We start from the raw sequence: 15,606 nt of genomic DNA, 5'->3' as shown, positions 1-15,606 counted from the left end.
CACGGAAGACTGTTTGGGTGTGGCTGGGGTGGGCATGATCACCTCGATGTTGCTCATGGGGGATGCCTGTGGGGGCTGGGCAGGGTTGGGGGAGATCTAGAGGGTCTCTGGTGGGTGGGGTGGTAGGCAGAAAGCACAGCATAGATGGGGGGAGGTATGCAATCCTAGCTGGGACTGGGGGGCCATGATGCCAATGGGGATCTGGCTTTCCCTGCTCGGGGTGGCTTTTGGCTTGCTGGGCATGGGCGTGCTCTACCACCTCTACTCAAGCTTGCTAGCTGGCCGCCTTTCCTCCTTTGTGCTGGGTGGGGCTGCTCCTCTGGGTGGCGGCAGCAGCCTAATGGACCTACACAAGCTGCTGGCAGTAGCAATGCGTATGCCCACAGAGAGGGCTCTGAGTGCCGCCTCTGGCATGCGTGCCATAGGTTCGCCACCATTGGGCTATTCTATTTATATGGTGCCTATTGTGAGTAACTCTTTAGCTGTTGATTGGGGTATCCATGGCCAGCTATTAAGTTGTTGGCTATTGTTTTCTGTGTGCTGCCAAGTCCTCACCTCCTAAATCAAGGGTGTCAAACTGCCAGCCCATGGGCCAGATGCGTCACACAGAAGCCGCATTCACCCCATTGCCAGCAATGGCAAAAATGTCCCGATACATCACGTGACATCACATCACGTGATATCGCGAGTTTGACATATCTGTCCTAAATACTTAATAAGCTGGTGGTAAATCAGTACTCCTGTTGACTGATGTGGGGCCCACAACTCAGGCTTCAATCACTTCCCTGGCTGTTTTTATGCCTCCTTATCCAACTGTAAGGCCACTGGCCCTTGGCAAAACTTGAGATTCATAAAAATCCAATCATGAAAACCCCAGCAGAGGCTTCTTAAAGGTACAGCACTTTATTTTCAATCAAAATAAGTCCTGGGTGGGGACACAATCTGAACACTGGCAGCATTATGTTCAGAAGTGCCACCCTTTGGAAAGTTAGTAGCATTGCTTTATAAACTTTGTTAGCTAATGAAAATCATTAGAGTTATTACAATATTAAAAAGACATCAATCGTTCCTGTCCACTCCCTTATTCCCTCCTTCAGTAACATCCCATCCATGTACATGTTTCCCACGCTTGCATGAATTTTTTCCCTGACACAAACGCTGATTACAGAAGCAAGCTAGCAATAGTTAGGCTAAGCAGTTTCTTTTTGTTCTAGTTATAGGACCCTTCATAACAATCTTAACTGCAAAAACTGCAAAAAAACTAAGTAACTGCAAAAAACTAAGTAGTTTTTTTTATGTATTTCAAAGATATTAAGTTTATTAAAAAAAACTACAAGAACATAAAGGCAAAAATTACAAACACAACAAACAGAAAAAATAATAAAAAGTGCATACAATATGTAGAGAACCAACATTAAGCATTCATCATTCACCCTTGTTGAATGTTGACAAATATGTCTCAAATAAATTTAATACATTTCCCTCCCCTCTGCACAGTGGATCTACAAATAATTATAAACTTTCTTATCTATGCTTTCTATATTTACTATATTACTATTTTACATCACAGTTTAAAATGTCTCAAATATACAAATGTAATATATATCAGTCAGGTTGACCCTGTATTAAACTTGCAGAAACTTCACAAACAGATTTCATTCTCTTATAAATTTGTCTAAAACATTGTCTCTAAACAATGCAGTTAATTTCACCATCACTGCCAACTTGATCAATTTCATCTTTCATTCATTTTTGTAATTTCTATTATAATTTTAATTTTAATACCCTTTCCCATATTTTCTGATAGGCCTCTACTTCACATGTAAAACTCTTTCTCCATCCTTTTTTTCACATTTTCTTATTCTCATTCTTGAGAAGAACTTTTTCTTTATCAGATTCATTAATAATAAACTGATTTCTATGGATCCCATCTGCATATCTAACTTTTCTTCTATGGTATGAATATTCTTTAAATGAGTATTTGTTAAATCATCCTTTCAGTTGATTTAATCCAGTTGCAAATTCTTCAAGCCTTTGATCTATTTTTCCATTTAAGCTTTTTGTCACTATTTCAAGTGAATAAAATAACTCATTGTTTATAGTTTGTAAAAACCTGACCGCTCTTTTACCCAGGACTGAGGTTAGGTCTAGTCCTTGCTATCTCATTCAGCTTTTGTCTGTCTATCTGCAGTTGGTCCCATTGAGTGCAATTAGCTTGTATTTACATACATCTACCCTCTTCTCTTTGATTTAATGGAACCAACTTCCAGTAAACATGGAAAACTTTCAACCTGTATGCTGTATGATTGTATTATTTTATTGTTTTATTGTTAGATAATTGTTTTAATTTTGTACGCCGCCCTTTGGGATTGGACGGCATATAAATAAAAATAAATAAATAAACCCTTTTGTGGGGAAAATCAGAAAATCAATGTTTAATAGACAAACTGAGACATAAAGAATAAAGCCTGGCAGAATCCAATTGTAATCCCAGATGATCAGGATGTTTTGTTATCTATAAACATCAGAATGGCAGGAAGTAACCTGAGATCTATTGGGTTATTCCTTCTGAATATATATTATTTATGCATATATATCCCTGCATTATTTTTCCCTCTTTCTGAAATGTATAAATATGAGTGTATCTTTTCATCTGCAGGAGTGTCACACTGTTCTTTTGGAGAACCTCCTCAGTATGTTGTTTAATCAATGCTGCAGTGAGCCTACATTATTTGGGTCCTGTGTTTTGATTCTACAATTTATATCAAATGCAACAATAGCAGTCAATTCTTTTGCCAACTTCCTTCAGAGCAGTAATCTTTCCACTAGGCCAGGGGTGTCAAACTACCGGCCTGCGAGTCGGATGCATCACATGGAAGCCGCGCCCACCTTATTGCCGGCAATGGCAAAACTGGCCCAATACGTTGCGCGACGTCACATGACGTCGTGAATTTAACATGCCTGCATTAGGCAATCCATGAGACTGGCTTCATTCATTGATTGCTTTTCCTCTTTTTTTCTGTACTCTTGTAGACCTGCTGAATCAAGTGGGTCATCAATGATCAAACATTGTAGAAACAATGCATGTGATTGATGCCATATATGCTATCAAAAACAGGGGCACAAATCCTAACAAATCAGCAAATCTAAAAACTTTCACTTTGTGTGCTTCATTCACAGGATCCATTTCAATCTGTGAAAAAATTGGAAGATTCATTTATATAGTTGCTCTAGAGTAGTTAAATGGATTTTAAAATCCAGTGGCTCTATTTAATCATAAGACTCTCTAGGCAACATTTGAGGGTGGTCAGTTTCATGAGATCACATCAAAAGGCTTGGCTATGATTGGAAGTCTAGAGCTTTGTTAAAAAGTGTCCCAGGGATGTAACATTTATGGGTTAGGGTTTCTTACTTTTAGCAAAAAAAAAGTTTTTGTGAGAGAGCAAAGTGCTAATGGGAAGAACAGTCAGAGAGCATCTTCTATGTAATAAAAATTCAGCCCTAATTCCACTGGAATTTTTTAAAAAATATTCAGTCAAGTATAAATATTGGTTCTACATCCTTTATCAATACATAACCAATTCCCACCACTGATATTTAACTGCAGAAATACAGGCAGCTTGTAAACATTTGATTTTGTTTGGACTTCTTCCCCATGATTCTTGATATCATCAAAAGGATAAGATTTATCTTTAGTTGATGGACAGATGATCCAGCCAATTTCTTCTTTCTTTTAAATGCCATTTTGTGTTATCAATAAGACTGGAGCCTTCCTTTAGATCAGCGGTTCTCAACCTGTGGGTCGTGACCCCATTTGGGGTCAAACGACCATTTCACGGGGGTCGCCAAACAACGCAGTCCGCCATTTTTTTCCCCTTTTCCTTAGCTGTGCTACTCCCTTTTATTCTATTGGCTTTTGAAAGCCAATAGAATAGACTCTCTTGAATAGAGTCTAATTCTATTGGCTTTCAAAAGCCAGTAGGAATTGTCCAGGCTGTCTCTGCCCTGCTGAGCCCGCCAAAAGCCCCAATCTGTAAATGGTGCTGCACCAGTTGAGTAGTCCTTGACTTACGACCGGTTGAGTAGTCCTCGACTTGTGACTGGTTGGGGTCGTGGCATTAAAAAGGTTGAGAACCACTGGTATAGACCCACATCCCTACATATACGTAGCAAATAAATATTAAATATTGTCCATCTTGAATATAAAACGGAGGAGGAAGCTTGGGAGTTCTCAAGGTTAATGCTGTATGGAATGAAACTCTGGCTGAATCTGAATACTAAAGTTTTGGTTTCTGTATGTCTGTGTGCGCTGAGCTAATCCTATTTAGGATAAGTTTCACATTGTGGGATCAGTGAACATATGGATGGGGTAATTCCAAAAATCCTTGGAAAAGGTTCACATTTTTAGAAAAACATTGATGATGTTTTTGGACTGCTGGAAAGCAACGGATCAATTTTCTGCCAGTCTTACTGGAAAGCCACTTAATATGAGCAGGTCAAGGGCAGGAACTTTGTCATTGAACTGATTTACTTAGAGGAAAATAAATACTCCTGAAACCAACCACCTGTGTTAGGAACTTACTGGTTATGTTGATCTATGAGGGCAAAGACCTTTTTATTATCTGGGCTTAAAGGAGCATAAGAGCTAGTCCAAAATAGGAGCTTGATAAGAGTGATAGTATTTTCAGTACCACTGAGAAAAAAACTACATCAGTGGCCTCATGCAAAGGCTTGTATCCTGAAACGAAACATAGAGCTTAGGATATAAATAGGAACTCTTCAAACTCACGTTATCAGAAGAAATCCAAACTTACATCTCTCTTCCAAGGACAGCTTCTACACATTGACAATTTTCTCACCAGGAAGGTAAGTATGTGACACCACTTTGATCTTCACTGCACTGAGGCTACTTTCCACACATAGATCTGGGTCATCCAGGAAGGAGAGACTACCAACAGCTAATGTGTTTAATAATAATAATAATAATAATAATAATAATAATAATAATAATAATAATAATAAAGTTGGAAGGGACCTTGAAGGTCATCTAGTCCAATCCCCTGCTCAGGCAGGAAACCCTATATCATTTCAGACAAATGGCTGTCCAGTCTCTTCTTAAAAACTTCCAGTGTTGGAGCATTCACTGCTTCTGGAGGCAGGTTGTTCCACTGGTTAATTGTTCTAACTGTCAGGAAGTTTCTCCTTAGTTCCAGGTTGCTTCTCTCCTTGATTAGTTTTCATCTGTTGCTTCTTGTCCTGCCCTCAGGCACTTTGGAGAATAGCTTGACTCCCTCTTCTTTGGGGCAGCCCCTGAGATATTGGAACACTGCTATCATGTCCCCCCTCATCCTTCTCTTCATTAAACTAGATATACTCAATTCCAGCAACCGTTCCTTATATGCTTTATCCTCCAGTCCCCTAATCATCTTTGTACTCTTTCTAGAGTCTCAACATCTTTTTTACATCGTGGTGACCAAAACTGGATGCAGTATTCCAAGTGTGGCCTTAGCAAGGCATTGTAAAGTTAGAGTGCAGTACTGCAGGCCACTTTAGCTGACTGTGTTCAGCAGGTCAGCGGTTCAAATCTCACCGGCTCAAGGTTGACTCAGCCTTCCATCCTTCCGAGGTAGGTAAAATGAGGACCCAGATTGTTGGGGGCAATGTAAATATATATATACATTGCTTACTGGTGTACACCGCTTAGAGAGTGCTTGCACTTAAAGCGGTATATAAGTCTCATAAATAAATAAATAAATAAATAAATAAATAAATAAACACTTCACGTGATCTTGATTCTATCCCTCTGTTAATGCAGCCTAGCACTATGTTGGCCTTTTTGGCAGCTGCAGCACGCTGCTGGCTCATATTTAAGTGATTGTTTTGTCAATGTGCATCTGTTTTCTACCCTTCCTCTTATTGTGTGCTGTATTTATGTCTAGGTGTGCCATGGAAGGGCTTCATATATTCTGTTGTGGATCACTCATCAGAATGGAAAAGGGGCTTTGAGTCAAAGTTATGAATGAAATGGATGGAGTGGAACGAAGTAGAGTGGAGTGGAGTAAAATATAATAGAATAGATTTGACCAGGTGTGATTGGACACATGAAAAATTTGTCTCTGGTGCATAAGCTTTCAGTGTACATACAAAAGTGCAAATGACAGGCTCAATAAATCCTCTATAGAACTGTATCAGCAGATCCTTGGGCAATCTGAGCTTTCTGAGCTTCCAATCTGACTCAGAAAAACATTCTTTGTTGTGTCTTTTTAATGATGGCTCTAATGTTAACTTGAAGGTCTCTGCTGTTGATACTGTGTTGTCTAATATTATAAGAGCTGGTAGAAAAGAAGAGCTCCTCCTAAAATCCACTATCATCTCTACAGTTTTAAATGTGTTCAGCTCCATATTGTTCCAGCAGCACCACAGGGCCAGTTGATTTCCTGACTATATGCAGACTCATTATGGTCTTACATGAGACCAATGACTGTTGTATACAGTATAGTTATTCCAATCTCAAAATGAATGAAGCCCAATGCCAGATGCTCTTCCCCACATGCTACATTCTGCAGACATTGCTTACCCTAAAGCTTTCAACACTGGAAAGCTGAGTTTCCTGTAAAATCCTGTTTAAATCTTGGAAAACAAAAATTCAATCTTTTTATAATGTCTGGGGTTGGGTACTTCACTGGAAAATACTGTTATGAACTGACCCCTTTAAATGGCAAAATATATTCCCTGCTATTACTCATAAAACTACCAGGTGTGTGTGGAGTTTTTCTTTACCAAGAGCTTTTCTTCCTTCTCCTCAAATGTGCTTTCTTTCTAAAACTGGAGGAAGAATAACAGAATAACAGAAGGGATCTTGGAGATCTTCTAGTCCAACCTGTTCCTCAGGCAAGAAACCCTATACCATTTCAGACAAATGGCTGTCCAATCTCGTCTTAAAAACCTCCAGTGTTGGAGCAACTACATCCTCTGGAGGCAGGTTGTTCCACTGATTAATTGTTCTAACTGTCAGGAAATCTCTCCTTAGTTCTAGGTTGCTTCTCTCTTTGGTTAGTTTCCATGTGTTGCTTCTTGTCCTGCCTTCAGGTGCTTTGGAGAATCTACCTGTGGATCCATCTTTGCCTTGAACCTTTTCTTGGGTAATTCCTTCCTCTTTCCCACTTCTAGACCAACTAGACCAGGGGTGTCAAACTCAATTTCATTGAGGGCTGCATCAGCATTGCGGTTGCCCTCAGGGGGGCAGGTGGGTGTGGCCAGGGTGGGTGCATCCTGAGTGGGTGTGGATGGAATGGGTGTGGCCTATTGGGTGGGCGTGGCCAGCTCTACATCATTCGCATCAATGGTGCCTGTGGGGGTCTGGGCAGGAGTGGGACAGATCAGAGGGTTTCTGGCAGAAGGGGGTGGGACCAGGACCACTTCCAGGTGATGGTGACACTTCCCCAGCATGCACCCAGGGGGCGGGGCTGACACGGCAGGGAGTGGTTCCTCGCTATTTCCAAATGGCCTTGTGGAGCTAAGACTGTTTCAGCATAGATGGCCACCACAAAATTATACATTGGTTCCCTCCCAGCCGGCCTGGGCCAGGGCCAAGGTAGCCGGGGTCGTTCCCTCACTATTTCCAGGATGGCTTCGTGAGCCACATGAAACCACTTTGCGGGCTGCATCCGGCCCCCGGGCCTTGTGTTTGACATGTCTGAACTAGACCAACAATCAAAATTAAAGAAATGATGACTTCCAAAGGCAAATGCTCAAGTAATATTTACAGCAGTGAGCAAAAATATAAAGAGATTCAGTAAGCAAGAGACCACAGTTTGAGTATCCTTTAAATGGACAAATGATTGGCAAAATTGGAGGTACATATCCTGGGCTGAATTATTCTATCTAAAAAAACCTTGTCCTAAGTCAATAAAATTATATAAAATTGCTATTGCCCATTGTGAATAGGGGTTTGCATGCACATACAAATTACCCAATATGCATCTATTTCCCATGAATGGTTTACACCTTGTGGACTGCAATTATGTTTATATTGTTTCATGGCAACCCTGTAGATATTTGTTATAACTGTGCTCCTTCAATTGAGCTACTGCTAAGGATTGCTAATGAGACATCCATAGCTGTTGCTGTATTAACAATCCACTGCATTTCCACTCTCACTGCTTGGTGTCTTCCTTCATCCTGACCGAATACATCTTTCTTTGACTACCTTTCCCTTGACATGTTGTCTCTGTAATATTTCAAGCCATTGTTTTCTCATCTGAGCTTTTGCGGAAATTTATTATTCATTGCTGAACATTGACCTAAGGAAGTTGCTTTAGCACTCCTGTCTGAGCTTGAATTTGCAGTCATTTTGGAAAGCTGAAATTATATTTTCTTTCATGCTCTTAAGTTTGTTTCAGTTCTATATCACCCAGAACAGGGGTCCACAACCCCCTGGTGAACAGGTGCATGCACACAGCTCCACTTGCATGAGTTGTGGGTGAGCACGCATGCATTCAAAACTCCATTTGTGCAAGTGGCAGGTACATACATCTGCCACTTGAACCAGTGGAGTTGCATGTGCATTCCCTTTATCACATAAAACCATCCATTCTTCTCCACCTCGCTGGTCCACCAAGCCGGAAAGTTTGGGTACTGCTGGCCTATTGAATATAGATAAAAATATCTCTCTGTGTGTATAAATAAATGTCACTGTTTGTGCACCTGTATGTCTATTTATGTATCTGTAGGTGTTTGTAAGTAAATACACAGACACATAAAAATAGACATAGAAACTTTCAGTTTAGTACTAGGTAAGAAGACCATTCAGTGCACAAACTTCAAGGGCATGAAGGTAAGCTGCATATCTTATCACTACCTGAGAAATTTTAATGTTAGATGGAGTCAGAGGATCCCTTAGAACTTAGATCTCTTGCGGGTGTGAAGACTGAAGACTCACTGGACCCCTCTCTCAGGGTCATCCTGATCATCTGCTACAACTCATCTCTTTTCTGCTTTGAAACTCTGCAGATTCCTGAATCTCCCACCATGCTCGCCTCCAAGACCTCCTGCTTTCTACTGGTCTCTTTGGCCTTTCTTTTAGGGGCTCTGCTGGTCTTGCCCAGCCAAGGACAAACCTGGCCAGCATTCCAGCATAAGCACATTGATAGCACCACTGCACACCTGCCTGTCGACCTCGACATGTATTGCGAAAATATGATGCGGACTAGACAGCTGACCTATCCTCTATGCAAACCTGTCAACGCTTTCATCCATGAACTTGACTACATAGTCCAACAAGTCTGCCAAAATATCAAAGGCCCAGCTTCCAGAACCAGCCCAAATTCTTTCACTGAGGTCTTGTGTGTGCAAACCGGTGGCTTTCCTCCTTATTCCTGCACCTATGAGGGATACGTTCTGACAGGACGCATTCGTGTAACCTGTAAAGAGTATGTTCCCATTCACTACATTGGAATTGTATGAGAAGAAGAGAAATGAAATTTGCCTCCCACCTCCTGAAGAAGACCTTGGAAGCTTGGAGCAAGAATATGGCTGAATTTTACTTGATCTGTTCTCTTCAATCGTATGAAGCATGCTTTTGAAAGGAAATGCATTTTAACAAAAAAAAAAATGTCTCTTTAAATAGATCTGGACCTATAGTTTTGAAGCCAGCAGCCTTGTGATTCCCATTTTCATGACCTCTTCCCTTTCTTCTCTATACCAGGGCTTTTCAACCTTTCCACACATTGTGCCACTTTTAGGATATGGCAACGTCCAAATACCACCAGTCGCCTAGCAAGATGTCAAAAACTTGATGACCAAAAAAAAAAAAAAAGGAAAAAAGTGATAAAGTACAGATAGTCCTCGACTTATAACAGTTTGCTTAGTGACTGTTGGAAGTTACAATGGCACTGAAAAAAGTGTTCCCCAAGCCACAGCCAAGCAAGACACCTGCCTGCCTGCCCGGTGGTGCTCTTCCTCCTGTCTGAGGTGTTCATTGTTGTGAGCATTTCTGTTGAGGATTGGCAGTGGGGGTGGGGGGGGATGTTTGGTTTTTACTCCCCCCCCCCATCTGCTGGGTGGTTGCAACAGGTTTTGGTCACTTCACATGACCCTGGGACACTGTGACCGTCATAAATATGAATTAGTTGCCAAGCATCTGAATGTAAATCACAAGACCCTGGAGATGTTGCAATATTCCAGGTGATCAGCACTTCTTCTGGGCTCAGCCGAAGCATGAGGATCAGTGCTGCTTTCCAGCATGATTGGTGCTTCTTCAGGGTTCAGCAGAAGTGCCAGGATCAGCGCCGAGCTCCAGCTGGACCCTGGCGCTGATCCTGGCACTTCCGCTGAGCCCTGACAGCCCTGCAGCTCCAGCCATCTCTTGCTCAAGCTTGTGCGGTGCTGCCATCAGTTCAGCTCATTCCCCTCCCCCGCTACCACTTTTCTAGGATGGTCGTGTACCACCTGCCAGGTGCCAATGTACCACAGGTGGTACTCATACCACTGGTTGAAAAGCCCTGCTCTATAACATCCATAATTAGCAAGACAATTGCCCTTTCTTCCTGTCCTCTCCACCTTCTCAGAATTAATCTGATGCTAAACCTGAATCTAACTGGTAGTAGAGATATAAATCTGGCTGCACATTTGCCTAATAAACAGCTTTCTTCTCAATGCAGAGTATTGTTCTGCCCAATTAAGTTCAAAGGGTACCCTATACCCTTTCTTTTCTCTCCCCTCAGCAATATTTAGTGGAGCCATACTGGAAATTATCCAGGAGCTTGGAAAGCCATCACAGACCATGTGGTAACCTAAGGTTCTTCGAGGTTCCATGTAACACTTTGGAGTCCATATTTAGAAATCGATCTTGAAACTCTTCAACTTCTACCCAAATTCTGAAGGCCCTAAGAGCAACACACAAGACCGTGGAATGCTATCTTGGCTTCTCAAATTTAATTAAGTCATATTGCTCCCCCCCCCCATCTCATCCCACCCCCTAGATTGCCCTTACCCATCCAATCAATCCAACCAGAGATGTTACTCGTTTAGGCTCCCTACATTTAGTTTCTCATTCTCCTACATTAGCAAGACTTTTTTTTTTTACTTCCATTTCTAAAAATGTGAACATTTTACATAAAGTCCATCATACCAGCCTTAACCTCAAACGTTAGCACAAATATGCTGGATAAGTACAAACCTATTATATGGGAAGAAGAAGGTTAACAGGATTCGCAAAAAGATAAAGCAAAGAAGACCTCAAGTTTACAACCAAAAAAGTCCGCCCTGCCTCTCACCCATGATTGAAATTAGGTCCTTGCTATCTCATTTAGTTTTGGTTTGCCTACAGCAGCTGGTTTTACAGGCATGTGAAAAAAGTAAGTACACCCTCTATGATTTTATGTATCAGGACACAGTAAAAATAATCTGGTCCTCAGCAGTTATTAAAAGTAGACAAATACAACCTCAGAAGAACAATAATTCTATTCCGAGTCCTTGAATCTCAGAGTCAACATTTAGTAACTAAAAATGTGACTTTGGAATTTTTATCAAGTAAAGCAAACACATTTCTCAAACTTCCCTGGGAAGATTGTAAAAAAAAAAAAGGCCATATCAATTTAAGACTGAGAATCTGGGTCAAACTAGCCACCTATTAGGACATGTTCAATATGGGAACCCAAATAAACCTGAAAAAATACCCACTGTGGTTAGTTTAATTATTTTGTTTGGTTTATATTTAAATATGACAGGATGTTTTTATCTTTTGGCCATTCTAATTCCGAAATGGAGATATATCACTTCACAGAAATCATTGCAACCAACAGCCCATCCATTTCCTTTTTGTGATTCAAATTGTCTTGCATAGCTCAAGCAAGCAAAACACTCAGTATTGTTGCCAAAACAAGCAAACAAATCAGGGTTGACATGTCCATGAATTTAGCAGGCACTAGATATTGACCTTAAACATGAACCAAAATTATGCAAGTAAAATTCACTTACAAAAGCTAAGACTCTGAAAAGCCAGCAATGAAAGAAGGCTGGAGATTGCATAGTCTGTGGGTTACCTATCCTTCTATTATACCAATTCCATTTCTTTCTGATAGTAGTTAATCCTATCAGGAATCAACTTTAAAAATAAATATTTAATATATGAATGTTACTGTAAATACATTTTTAAAAATCAAACTAAAATTTTAGAAGTGGAAAGCAATCTTTGGCCTCTGATCTTTGTCTATCTTCCAGCTACCATAGTTTAAAAACAAAAATAAAATCGCTTCTGGTTCTGGATCGCGGTGCCAGCGGATGTACGAAGAGAGCCCTCTCTCCGCCGTCTGGTTTCCCTCTCTCCGCCGTCTGGTTTCGAGAGACCCTGGAAAAGGTTGAAAGTCGCCCTGGAAGGGCGACCACCACTAAGAAGGACCCTTGTATGATCGCAGAAGGGCGGAAGCCCTTCCGTTTGATCTGAGGCAGCTCCTTTGGATTGACGAAGAAAAGATTGGGCATTAACATGGCCAATCACCTAGCCCAGTAGTTCTCAACCTTTTTACTGCCATGACCCCCAACCAGTCGTAAGTCGAGGACTACTCAACTGGTCGTAAGTCGAGGACTACTCAATTGGTGCAGCAACATTTGCAGAATGGGACTTTTGGCGGGCTCAGCAGGGCAGAGACAGCCTAGACAATTCCTATTGGCTTTTGAAAGCCAATAGAATTAGACTCTATTCAAGAGAGTCTATTCTATTGGCTTTCAAAAGCCAATAGAATAAAAGGGAGTAGCACAGCTAAGGAAAAGGGGGAAAAATGGTGGACTGCGTTGTTTGGCGACCCCCGTGAAATGGTCGTTCGACCCCAAATGGGGTCCCAACCCACAGGTTGAGAACCACTGACCTAGCCATACCAGCTGAAAGCCAAAAGTACTACTAAGCAAAATGAAGTACCATGGAAGATCTGGGTGAGAACCTTTTTTATCTTTCTTTTACCCTAACTACCTACCTTCCTGTGAAAGCTTCCTGAAACTTCTTCCCTGCTCTTAATACAGTGGCGTTTGCATACCTTTGGAACAAAAAAATATATATCGAATTTTAATAATTAAATAACTGGATTTTTATTTTTTCCCTCCTATTTTTTGAGACTTGGGGGTCCCAAAAAGTTCCTATCATAGACTCAGCATCTTATCTATCTACTAAGTCTGAAAAATCTCTTTTTTCACTTTTTAATTGGATAAAAGCCTACTGATGTCTGGGAAAAATATTTCATGGTGTGAGGCCTGCTGACTCTCTTGATTTGTCCTTCATATTATCTAAGGAAAAGATAAGTGGAAACAGCTGGGTGGTGAAAATAACTTTTAGAAATTGTGGAGGTGGACATTTGCTGATTTTTACTAAACATAGCCTCCACTAAAGGACTGTCTCTAATCACTATGGAAATCACAACTTAACTATAACTTAACTTAATCACAACTTAACTATAAACTTATACTTAAAAAAATTCTTGAAGCCACTGATTTAATGAATGCCAGAGTGAAAGCCAAAGATGCTACCCAGAAGCTACAAATTGAACCCCAACTTTAACTGATCAACTTATAAACCAAAAAACAACAGAAGATATTGATATTCCAGCAGCCGTTCCTTATATGCTTTAGCCTCCAGTCCTCTAATCATCTTTGTTGCTCTTCTCTGTACTCTTTCTAGAGTCTCAACATGTGAGGGCAGAGTCCTTTTTATTATCTGGGCTTAAAGGAGCAGGATTTAGTTTGAACTATGAATGAGTTGGAAGATGTATTTAACTGGGTTAATGTAATTCAGCTTTCTCCAAAGAGGTCATTACTGACCCCTAAGAGTTGATGGGACTATCCAAGCAGTTTATTATTATTATTATTCCTAGTTCTATTAGTTAAAGTAGTATTTACTAATTTTTAGTCATATAATAAATGTTTGGGTGTCGAACAATCTGAAACTTCATCAAGTTGTTAAACTCAAGAGTTTGGGGAGCTTAAAGAAATTCAATTCATTTTATAATTCAGCACCCATATTTGGTCAGAAAGACATTTAGGGGGAGACTAAAAGTGACCATTCTCATGAAAACCACTAAGCACCCAGAGTAATCTTAAAAGCCCAGAGCTCTTTTAAAAGTGGTCCCTAAGTTGTAATTTCAAAGACTGTATGTGGAGAAATGATTATATCCATGAAACAGAACCATATAGAATATATTCTATTGTTTTGTTTTAATTAAATGTTAACTAAATTGTCATCAAAATTAAGTCATGCGGTAGTTTATTTCCCTTCTGGCCCCAAATACCTTTGAGACAGTGGTCTAGACACACAGTTCTCAGCAACACAGAGGATATGGATTTTTGGAAAACAGTCTCCATTCATTTCCACTCAGACCTACCTTCTCCTTAAAAGATCAGTTCATCCTTCTAACGAAAAGTAACTGTGAAGAAGAGAAAGGAGACATTCCACATAGAAGCCAAAGTCCATGGAGAAAGGGGAAGATCAGATATGAGTTATAACCACCTGGACATGCCTTCATAAAAGTCTCTTGATCCATACACAGTGATAAAAGCTCAAGAGGCTTCATTCCATGGCTTGTATTCTGAAATGAAACATAGAGATTAGGGTATAAATAGGAACTCTCCAAACGAAAGTTATCAGAAGAAACCCAAACTTTCATTTCTTTTCCAAGGAAAGCTTCTACACATCGACATTTTTTTTCACCAGGAGGGTAAGTATGAAACTACTTTGATCTACACTGTTCTGAGGCTACTTTCCATACATTGCTCTTTGATCCTTTCTCTCTATATGCTCTGGAGTTTGCAAACAGCCATGGTTTCTTTCTATCCTCCCAAACTTTTCAGAATTACTCATGGAGTAAACTTGAACCTAGCTGGCAATAGTGATACAGAATTATATTAATGTACCTGGTGAATCTCTTAATGAAGTAGATTTCTTTCTTTGTATACAGACTAGTTGGGGGCTTAAATTTGGCTCAGAGTGTACCTGTATACTTTCTTCCCTCTCCCTCACACATTTAACTGGACCATACTGTGTCTTTGGCAATCATTCTGGCTTTAACCATAGTTCATTATTTATTAATAGATCATTAGATTTTGGTGTAGAGGTTAAAGTACCTGACTAGAAACTAGAAAACGGCAAGGTCTAGTCCCGCCTTACGCATGAAAGTCCTCTGAGTGACCTTGGGCCAGCCATTTTCTCTCAGCCCAATTCATGTCAGAAGTTGGATTCAGCCTGGGGAGACCCAGGATCCCATACCCCCAGGTTCCCTCCATGGCTTTGGGCCAATCATTTTCAGCCAGCATACTTCCCAGATTTATTGTGATAGGGATAAAATAAAGTATGATTCTTATTTACATTTCCTTCGGTTCTTGGAAGTCAGGGAGACCAAAGATCTAATAAGAAAGATAATTATCAAGGAAAATCATGGCTGGTAACCAGGCTCATTTTTAGTTTCTCATCAATTATATCTTTAGGAAATAAAAATGAGAACGTTTCAGTTAGGCAAACTAGGATAGCAATTTTCTCTGCCAAAAAGGGTAAACATTTGAGATAAGTGAGGGGAAAGCTATCCACGCACACTATATGGTTTAGAGGAAAGTCCAGATCAACAT

The 15,606-nt window shown here is 40.4% G+C and overlaps 1 protein-coding gene across 3 annotated transcripts in view; it reads right to left on the bottom strand.

The window, feature by feature from the left end:
- LOC120311026 (olfactory receptor 6J1-like) overlaps positions 1-14,504 on the bottom strand; it is a 32,557-nt gene extending 18,053 nt beyond the window's left edge. The window contains exons 1-2 of one of the 3 annotated variants that reach the window (XM_039350139.1): positions 14,370-14,422; positions 12,972-13,031 (exon numbers count right to left, since the gene is read on the bottom strand). The gene's annotated coding sequence lies outside the window, so the exon portion shown is untranslated. Of the gene's footprint in view, positions 1-12,971; positions 13,032-14,369 lie in introns of all 3 variants that reach the window. The other 2 variants (XM_039350137.1, XM_039350142.1) reach the window with 2 other exon arrangements.
- Between the last annotated feature and the right edge of the window lie 1,102 nt (positions 14,505-15,606).

Source organism: Crotalus tigris, unplaced genomic scaffold (genome assembly GCF_016545835.1).
Source record: "Crotalus tigris isolate CLP2741 ecotype Arizona unplaced genomic scaffold, ASM1654583v1 scf7180000018306.2785112, whole genome shotgun sequence".
Taxonomy (NCBI): Eukaryota; Metazoa; Chordata; class Lepidosauria; order Squamata; family Viperidae; genus Crotalus; species Crotalus tigris.
The sequence above is the reverse complement of the archived record's forward strand: the minus strand, read 5'-3'. Positions and strand labels throughout refer to the sequence as shown.